Genomic DNA, 9966 nt, shown 5'->3' on the forward strand with positions numbered 1-9966 from the left:
CAGGCGATAGCGGTTTTCAAGCCCATATGTAATGTAGGGAGAGGGAAATTTTATTATGGGCAAACACTAACTAAATAATCTAAAAATTTATATTATAAAAATAAGCAATTTTATTCATTATGTTATTTTCACTACAGTTCCTCTTTGAGTTTGGAGGCTTTGAGAATTCCTCACCAAAGTAACCAAACCTACCAGGTAACAGAGGTGGAGCAGGAGATCCTTTTGCTGCATGACTCTGGATGAGATGAAGAGCATATATTTATAATGTTTGGCAAAAATTCATTCACCTCCTGGTGCTACTAAATATTTTGACGGGAATGGAACTTCAAGCATCGCTCCACTTCTGTTTTTGCACTTGTACTTATAGCAAGGAAAGGAGACTATGTAATTCTCTTTGCATGCTACCTGATCCCTAATAAGATACAAGACACATACTAAAATAAGTCATAACAGATATCAAACAATGCCTAGTCTGGGTGTAAGGTCCGTGGTCTCTCCACCCTGGAACTAGTCTGATGTATAACAAAATGATCGCACAAGTTCCCTAGTCTTGGGTGCGAGGGCCGTGGTCTCAGCACCCTGGAGCTAGTCTGGAGTATAACACAAAGGATAATACAGTTCCCTAGTCTGAGTGCGAGGTCCGTGGTCTCAGCACCCTGGAACTAGTCTGGAGTATAACACAAAGGATAATACAGTTCCCTAATCTGGGTGTGAGGTCCTTGGTCTCTACACCCTGGAACTAGCTTAAGCATAAACAGAATAACAGTTCAAGTAATCTGGCTCAGTGTGAATACCCAGGTCCACCTGGTTCAAACACACTGTTGGATCTAACTAAGGTCTGAGTGCTTCCACTTAGTGCTCGCAACGGCAGACAACTTGCAACTGGCCAGCAGTAACTATATATGGAGTAGTGCTCTCCAGCACCACCCCTAATTGATCAACCAATAGTATCCTGCTCTGGAGTCAGCTGATCGGCGTGATCAGCTGACTCTCTCTGCCCAGTATAAGAATTCTGCCTCACAGTGCGCGCGCGCGTATTCCTAAGCCTGTGTGCACTAACAGACTCAGCCACACCAGACACACGCTGCCACGTGCAAACCGCCGCGCTGGCCATGGAACCAGCCGCCTTACTGTTGTTGCATGCGGTGGCTTTTCCGCGTTCTGCCCTGCTACCAGACACACGCTTCCGCGTGCAAACCACCGCATTGGACGCAGAATCGGCTGCCTCCTCAGCAGCACACGCGGCGGCTTTTCCGCGTTCTCTCACAGTACCCCCCCCGGGAGTGGACTCCGGACATCTCCTGCCCGGCTTCTCAGGATGCAAGTTATGGAACTCCCTTTTCAACTCCTCTGCGTGCATGCAACGTTCTGGTACCCAAGTTCTCTCTTCAATGCCATACCCCTTCCAGTGTACCAAATACTGCACGGAGTTCTGCATAAGCCGGGAGTCTAGAATCTTCTCAATTTCATACTCTGGTTGGTCATCAATCAACACGGGGGGGGGGGGGGGGGGAGGGAAGCGGAATCCACGTGCACTGCCGGCTTGAGCAAGGACACATGGAACGATCTCACACCTCGCATGCTGGTGGGGAGATCAATGGCATTAGTGACATCATTGATTTTCCTGGTCACTGGAAACGGACCCACAAATCTGGGACCCAACTTGGGAGACAGTTGCTTAAGAGCCAAATGTCGTGTGGACACCCAGACCAAGTCACCTGGAAGGAATTCTCACTCTATGGAACGCCTTTTATCAGCCTGTTTTTTCTGACTCTGAAAGGCCCTCCTCAAATTTTTTTCTACCATTCCCCAAGTCTGCTTCAAGGACCTCTGCCAATCCTCCAGGGCTGGAAATGGAGTGGCAGCCACTGGTAATGGGGTGAACTTAGGTGACCTTCCTGTCACCACCTGAAATGGGGAAAAACCAGAGGAGGAGCTCTTCAAGTTGTTGTGTGCAAATTCTGCAAATGGCAGGAATTTGACCCAATCGGTCTGAACATCTGCCACATAACACCTCAGAAACTGTTCCAGAGACTGATTGGTTCTCTCGGTCTGGCCATTGGTCTGTGGGTGGTAGCCTGATGAAAAAGATAGTTCCATGTCCAACTGATGGCAGAATGCCCTCCAAAACTTAGAAACAAATTGGACTCCCCGATCCGACACTATATTTTCCGGAATACCATGCAGCCGGAAAATATGTTGGATGAAGAGATCGGCCAACTCCTGGGCTGAGGGGAGTCCTTTCAGGGGGACAAAAAGGGCCATCTTGCTGAAACGATTGACTACCACCCAAATGACCGTCATGCCCTCAGACCTGGGGAGTTCGCCCACAAAATCCATGGACAGATGAGTCCATGGCTCACTCGGGACTGGCAATGATTGCAATGTCCCAACAGGTGCCTGACGGGAGGGTTTGCTTCTAGCACACACTGCACATTCTCTTACATACTCTTTGCAGTCAGTTGCCAATGACGGCCACCAAGCACACCTCGCCACGAGGTCCTGAGTTCTGGTGGCCCCAGGATGCCCAGCATTCTTGTGGGAATGGAACAACTGCAGAATTTGAAGACGGAAAGGCAATGGTATGAACATGACCCCTTCAGGCTTCCCCTCCGGTACATCCTGTTGGAACGGACTCAACGTTTTTGTCCAGTCCCTCCAGGTCTCAGTGGCGGCCAGAACCACGTTCTGAGGAAGAATGGTTTCTGGGTCTGAGGGCTGTGCTGTCTCGGGCTCAAAACATCTGGACAAAGCGTCAGCTTTGATGTTCTTACTACCAGGGGTATACGTGATTACAAATCTGAATCTCCAGAAGAATAATGACCACCGAGCCTGTCGGGGGCTAAGTTTCTTAGTGCCCTCAATGTACTCCAAATTCTTGTGGTCAGTATAAACAGTAATGGTATGTTCTGCACCCTCTAGCCAATGTCGCCATTCCTCAAAGGCCAACTTAATGGCTAGAAGTTCCCTATTGCCTATATCGTAGTTCTTCTCTGCGGGTGAAAACCTACGTGAAAAATAGGCAGAGGGGTGTAACTTTCCTTGCAACCCAGAACGCTGAGACAGCACAGCCCCTATCCCTACCTCTGAGGCATCTACCTCCACAATAAAGGGGAAGGTGGTGTCGACATGTCTCAAAATGGGTGCAGTACAAAACAATTTCTTTAGAGTGGAAAAAGCAGCATGGGCCTCAGGGGACCAGTGGTTAGTATTTGCCCCTTTCTTTGTTAGACTGGTGAGAGGTGAGATCACCGTAGAGTACCCCTTTATGAACCTCCTATAGTAGTTGACGAACCCCAGAAAACTCTGGAGAGCCTTCAGTCCCACAGGATGGGGCCACTCCAAAACAGCTGAAACTTTTCCAGGGTCCATAGAGAGGCCAGAGGTTGAAATTATGTACCCTAGAAAGGCAACAGAGGTCACTTCGAAAAAGCATTTCTCCAGCTTAGCGTACAGCATGTTTTGTCTCAACACAAACTTAACATGATCTCTGTGCTCTGAGAGGTTGGACGAGAAAATTAGTACGTCGTCTAAGTATACTAAGACGAATTTGCCCAACACCTCTCTAAAGACTTCATTAATCAGCTCTTGAAAGACGGCCGGGGCATTACAAAACCCGAAGGGCATCACCAGGTACTCGTAGTGCCCGTCGGGTGTGTTAAAGGTCGTCTTCCATTCATCACCGTCCCTGATCCGCACAAGGTTGTAAGCACCCCTCAAATCCAGTTTTGAGAAAATCTTAGCATTGGTGACTTGAGTAAATAAATCGTCTATTAAAGGCAAAGGATAGCGATTTTTTTACTGTAATTTTATTTAAGCCTCGATAATCAACGCAGGGCCGGAGGCCTCCATCTTTCTTTTTCACAAAAAAGAACACTGCCCCTGCCAGGAATCGAGAAGGGCGAATAAAACCTTTAGCTAAGTTCACTCGGATGTATTCCTTCATGGCCAACTTCTCAGACCCAGATAAATTATAGAAATGACCTCTAGGGGGCATACAACCAGACCTGAGATCAATGGGGCAATCAAAGGGACGGTGTGGAGGAAGTTTATCTGCTGACTTGGGACAGAACACGTCTCCAAATTCTGAATACTGATCTGGCAATCCCTCCATGTGAATCTTGGTTTTACCAAAGGTTACTTTCGCTAGACAATGATGATAGCAATGGGCAGACCAGCTAGTTAGCTGACCCATAGCCCAATTAATCTGAGGCGAGTGAATTTGTAACCATGGCATGCCGAGAATGATCGTGGAGGTTGCCATTCGTAACACAAAAAACGATAAACTTTCTTTATGCAACACCCCTATTGTGACCCCCAAGTCTAGGGTCTGGGAAAGAGGGTGATTACTCTGCAGAGGGAAATCATCCACTGCAGTGACCCGAATCTGTTGTTTTAGTGGGGAGATCGGAATCCCCAATTTCTTAGCAAACTCATAATCCATAAAATTAGCTGCTGAGCCAGAGTCTATGAAGGCCTCAGTAGTCTCTGTCTTATCCTGCCAGGATATAGTGCAAGGGAGAAGAAAACGTTTGTCATCGAGAGGTAAAGACTGCGCGCCTAGGGTATTACCTCCGACTACACCTAGGCGGCAGCGTTTCCTGACTTCTTGGGACAATTCTGCACTTTATGACCCCCCTCTGCACAGTATAGACAGAGCTGCTCTGTTTCCCTACGTCTCCGTTCCACCTGAGACAATCTCGACCGACCAATCTGCATTGGTTCCGGTGGGGGTGATGGAGGTGGAGATGGAACAGAAGGAGACGCTGCATAGGACAAGTACCTTACATTGTTCCTACCCCGGGTCTGTCTTTGGTATCGTAAACGACGATCAATTCTGATGGCCGATGAAATGGCCTCATCAATGGATTTGGGCTCAGGATGACCCAACATTAGATCAGAAACTGCGTCTGACAACCCCGATAAGAAACAGTCTAAAAAAGCGAATGAGTCCCATCGAGCTGATACTGCCCACTTTCTAAACTCCGCAGCATAGTTTTCTACCGGACCTTTGCCCTGCCGCAACAACTTGAGCTTCCGCTCAGCGGTAGAGGCAATATCCGGGTCATCGTAAATTATAGCCATAGCTTTAAAAAATTCCTCTACCGAGGACAGGGCCTTATCCCCCGTGGGAAGGCTATATGCCCAAGTCTGGGAATCCCCTGACAATAGAGTCCTAATGAAGGTTACTCTCTGTGCCATGGTCCCTGATGAATTAGGTCTTAACTCAAAGTATGATAACACTCTGTTTCTAAAGTTTCAGAAGTCAGATCTGTGACCAGAAAACCTTTCAGGTACAGACATGCGTATGTCTGTGCTAGGAGGAGATCGCACGGTATCCACAGCCGTCTGATAAACTTGTACAGTCCCAGACAAAGCGTTGATTTGAGTCTGGTGACTGTCCAGTACTCGGGTGTAATTCTCCACCGTAGTGGTGAGTACATCGAGACGGCTGCAGAGTGCGTCCATTTGGGTTTGGTCTGCTGTTCTGTAACGATTGGTGTCAGCACGCAGAGAGAATCTGATTATTGGTGATCTGCAGTATCACCAAGAATGCAGATATATACCTGTTTATTGATGATCTGCATAATCCAGATATATTACTAACCTCTGGACACCTAAGGTTATGTGTTTGGTGTAACAGTAGTACTTTGAGTAATGCACCTGCTGGGCAGGTGATATTAGGCAGTAAAGGAACACTGCTCTGAGAGCACAGGAACCTTCCAGCAGCCTGAGAGTCTCCGAGGGGTGGAGTCAGGCTGGAGACAGAAAGGGCCAGAGAGTGAGTGACACCTGAAGGTGGATGTCACTAACTGATCTAGAGACTATCTCTTAACCACTTGAGGACCCACCCTTTACCCCCCCTTAAGGACCAGCGCTGTTTTAGGTGATCTGTGCTGGGTGGGCTGTGCAGCCCCCAGCACAGATCAAAGGGCACACAGAGCGATCAGATCGCCCCCCTTTTTTCCCCACTAGGGGGATGATGTGCAGGGGGGGTCTGATCGCTCCTGCCTGGCTGGCATTTTGCGGGGGGGGCACCTCAAAGCCCCCCTCCGCGGCGAAATCCTCCCCCTCCCACTCCTACCTGCTCCCCCGGGAGATCTGGGCTGCACAGGACGCTATCCGTCCTGTGCAGCCAGTGACAGGACGTCCCCTGTCACATGGAGGCGATCCCCGGCCGCTGATTGGCCGGGGATCGCCGATCTGCCTTACGGCGCTGCTGCGCAGCAGCGCCGTACAAATGTAAACAAAGCGGATTATTTCCGCTTGTGTTTACATCTAGCCTGCGAGCCGCCATCGGCGGCCCGCAGGCTATTCACGGAGCCCCCCGCCGTGAATTGACAGGAAGCAGCCGCTCGTACGAGCGGCTGCTTCCTGATTAATTAGGCTGCAGCTGGCGACGCAGTACTGCGTCGCTGGTCCTGCAGCTGCCACTTTGCCGACGCACGTTATGAGTGTGCGGTCGGCAAGTGGTTAAGGGGAGAGATAGCTCTCGAGGTCGGACACGCCTAGTCGGTAACACACGGACAGATAAAGTACAAAGACAGAAGGCTGATTCGGTATCCAAGGCAAGCAGGGTCTGGCACCGGAGTATCAGATATGCGAGGTACCGAATCAGAGGACAGAGGAGTAGTCAAGAAAGCAATAAGTCATAACAGATATTAAACAATGCCTAGTCTGGGTGTGAGGTCCGTGGTCTCTCCACCCTGGAACTAGTCTGATGTATAACAAAATGATCGCACAAGTTCCCTAGTCTTGGGTGCGAGGGCCGTGGTCTCAGCACCCTGGAACTAGTCTGATGTATAACACAAATGAATACAGTTCCCTAGTCTGGGTGCGAGGTCCATGGTCTCAGCACCCTGGATCTAGTCTGGAGTATAACACAAATGATAATACAATTCCCTAATCTGGGTGTGAGGTCCTTGGTCTCTACACCCTGGAACTAGCTTAAGCATAAACAGAATAACAGTTCAAGTAATCTGGCTCAGTGTGAATTCCCAGGTCCACCTGGTTCAAACACACTGTTGGATCTGACTAAGGTCTGAGTGCTTCCACGTAGTGCTCGCAACGGCAGACAACTTGCATCTGGCCAGCAGTAACTATATATGGAGTAGTGCTCTCCAGCACCACCCCTAATTGATCAACCAATAGTATCCTGCTCTGGAGTCAGCTGATCGGCATGATCAGCTGACTCTCTCTGCCCAGTATAAGAATTCTGCCTCTCAGCGCACGCGTATTCCTAAGCCTGTGTGCACTAACAGATTCAGCCACACCAGACACACGCTGCCGCATGCAAACCGCCGCGCTGGACGCGGAACCAGCCGCCTTACTGCCCTGCTACCAGACACATGCTTCCGCGTGCAAACCACCGCATTGGACGCGGAATCGGCCGCCTCCTCAGCAGCACACGCGGCGGCTTTTCCGCGTTCTCTCACATTATGAAATTGCAGCCACTGATGGATTCAAAGTAGTCTTCCCTTGCTGCTACATGAATAGCTGCTTAATTCATCCTATGCAAATCCTACAGTTAAAATGGGATAGACTAGGTCAAAACTACAATTCCAACACTGAGTTTGCTTTACAGACTAGACTGATAGCTGTTTTGGCATTTGTCCCAATTCCAGATTTGGAAATAGCAGTGGATGGTTGCCATATAAGTCGACATTGGTGAAAAACGAAGTCCAGTGCTTGCATGATTTTGCTGGTGTATACATTAAGTAAATTGTAGTAGCCGACACGTGGCGCAACATACGCCGCATAAGGGGGTAGCGGGCATGTGCGCCCCCCTTCCAGCTTAAGCTGAGCAGCAGCCGCCGCTATTAGTAATAGGCAGCGGGTGGGGATGACTCACCTCTTCTGCGTTCTAGCGTGCGTTCCACTGTCGTCACTTCCTGCAATGCCGCCCACTGCATTGTAAGTGGACTGCATTGCAGGAAGTGACGACAGTGGAACGCACGCTGAAACGCGGAAGAGGTGAGTCTTCCCCGCCCATTGCCTCTTACTAATAGCGGTGGCTGCTGCTGAACTTAAGCTAGAGGGGGAGCGCAGATGGGGGACTCGAGGGAGGGGGGGTCCGAGTCCGACCCCCTCCCCGCCGCTGTGCCCAATACCCTCTTCCTCCCGCTACCCCCTCCAGCTCGGCGGCAAGTCTAGGATCGCCCCTGGGAGCAGGCGCTACTTCTTCTTCTTGCTTGGACCAGCCCCTTCTTCTTGCTTGGACCGGCCCTGGGGGCAGGCGCTACTTCTTCTTCTTGCTTGAAGGTTGAGGCACTTACTCTATTATATTTTTAAATTGTATTAAAAGGGGAAAAATAGTACAGAAATATTTACAGGAAAGAAGCAAAAAACTTACATAACTTACAAAACTCCACATTTTAGTTTTGAAATGACACAAGTTCTTCATAAAGCTCCTTGTAAACATTGTAGCTCAATGTACACCTCTAAACAGTGCTATGTATTATTGTCCTGCTTAGTTGACACACACTATCTCCCATAATAGTTCAATTCTTCATAATACACTGTTATTTATTTTACATTTAACAAGCCAAAATATCTATCAAATCTTCTGATATGTTTGAGGACAGTATCTAACAACCAGGCATAGCACTGTCTGAATCATCTGATAATTACCATATTATCAGGCTCTGTGAATCTAACAAGAACATCTAGTTTTTTAGGGTGAAGTGTCTAGAATAGACCAAACACAGTCAACATGGTAGTCTTAGAATATCTCTAGGGCTTAGCTATATTGGTCTGTATCGTCATCTCCATGCAAATTTCCTAGCATACAGTATAGCTTTATACTCATTTCCGCACCTGATTTCCAGTAAAAGTAAATGCTTTTTATATTATTTACTGATCAAATACTATGCAGCTGATTTACCGGTATGACGATTAGTGCAAAGTTGACATGAGCAATTGAAGTTGTTGCCAACAGCAACTAGTCTCATTTCTTTTTTCAACCAATGCTTGAAGCCTGAATGTTTATATCCGTAAACAATAGTGAAATTCCTCAATGCTGCAACCCAATAGTTTGTAGCACCAGGGAGTCAAACCAGCCACCACCCGTATCCACCCTGGGTGTAACTTCAATGTAGTGACAGAAAGGCTGGGTCTTCACCTGGATGTAGGCCAATTGGCCAGTTTATTTCAAGTAACACAGTGTAAAGCACAGTGTTTCGACCAGTGTGGTCTTGGTAAAGATAAAGATCACTGAAGTTGAAACATCATGCTCTGCACTGTGTTACTTGAAATAAACTGACCAATTGTCCTAAGTCCAAGTGGAGACCTAGTATTTCTGTCACTGTATGGTTACTGGTAGATCAGTTTCTGTGTTTCTTTACCTGTATTCTTTGTTATACTCCATACTTACCACACTGGCACATTTTTAATCACTTTCTGCCTATGTGACAAGTGGGTAGTAGTGGTGCTCAAATACCCCTTTTTAAAATTCGAGTTTGGTCGAATTCGAATAGTAAATTATTCGAGGTCAGTCGAATATTCGAGTCGAATAATTTTTACTATTCGATTCGACCTCGGACTTCGAGCTCACTATTCGAGTCGGTATTCGAGCTCATTATTCGAGCTGACTATTCGAATAGGCCTTAAATAGCTTCCAACACTTGTTTTGAGGGTGAATGATGCAAGAAACATCTTTTTTTCCAAGTAACAACAGCAAGTGATTATGTGGGGATGTTCCTTTAAAAAAAAAAGGTGAAAAGAGAAGTTGTGTCCAGAATTTTGTTCAGTACTGTATATACTTCTTCTTCTTCTTCTTCTACTTCTTTATCTTCTATATCTTCTTCTTCTTCTTCTATATCTTCTTCTATATCTTCTTCTTCTATATCTTCTTCTATATCTTCTTCTTCTATATTGTCTTCTTCTTCTTCTTCTTCATCTTCTTCTTCTTCATCTTCTTCATCATCATCTTCTTCTTCTTCTTCTTCATCTTCTTCTTCTTCTTCA

Source organism: Hyperolius riggenbachi, chromosome 1 (assembly GCF_040937935.1).
Source record: "Hyperolius riggenbachi isolate aHypRig1 chromosome 1, aHypRig1.pri, whole genome shotgun sequence".
In the NCBI taxonomy this organism is placed as follows: Eukaryota; Metazoa; Chordata; class Amphibia; order Anura; family Hyperoliidae; genus Hyperolius; species Hyperolius riggenbachi.